This window comes from Octopus bimaculoides, chromosome 15, assembly GCF_001194135.2.
Source record: "Octopus bimaculoides isolate UCB-OBI-ISO-001 chromosome 15, ASM119413v2, whole genome shotgun sequence".
Lineage (NCBI taxonomy): Eukaryota > Metazoa > Mollusca > Cephalopoda > Octopoda > Octopodidae > Octopus > Octopus bimaculoides.
Genome location: NC_068995.1, coordinates 55,812,354 through 55,812,972, shown reverse-complemented (window position 1 = coordinate 55,812,972; position 619 = coordinate 55,812,354). Strand labels below are relative to the sequence as shown.

Here is a 619-nt window from a genome sequence, read left to right as displayed (position 1 = left end):
CACACACAATCTGCGGGCTTCTTTCTATTTCCGTCTTCCAAATCTACTCACAAGACTTTGGTGGACCTGAGGCTATAGTAGAAGACACTTGCCCAAGGTGCCACGCAGTGGGACTCAACCTGGAACCATGAGGTTGAGAAGCAAGCTCTTACAACACAACCACGACTGCTCCTATATATATATATATTACCTTTCAAACGCGGAGTAGATAAAACAGGGGACAACTGATGAAGGGAATGTTCTTTATGTTGCTATAGGTCCAGGGTTGCAAAGCGAGCTCCTTAACTCCACAGCTAGGCTTGCAAGAATTTGTATGACATCGAGTTGAAGCGAACTGAAGGCAACTTCATGCCACCCGTCAGCTCGAGTACTTACCAGAGTACGTGTGTCAAAGCAAGATATGATACAACGATTATTAAGTTACATGATAATCAAACGGATTCTACACATTCCTTCAACAAGCGTGACTTCACATTTTGATGTGTTCGCCTGTAATAAGCATTGCTTTCGCATGTGCGCTGTGTGTGTATCTATGCGAACATATCTGTTCCATATGTATGTATGTATGTATGTATATATATATATATATATATATATATATATATATATATATATATAT

At 39.9% G+C, this 619-nt stretch overlaps 1 protein-coding gene across 1 annotated transcript in view; it reads right to left on the bottom strand.

The window, feature by feature from the left end:
* Positions 1-619, bottom strand: part of LOC106881479 (PDZ and LIM domain protein 1) — a 45,738-nt gene that overhangs the window by 39,854 nt on the left and 5,265 nt on the right. The gene's annotated exons all lie outside the window — the stretch shown is intronic.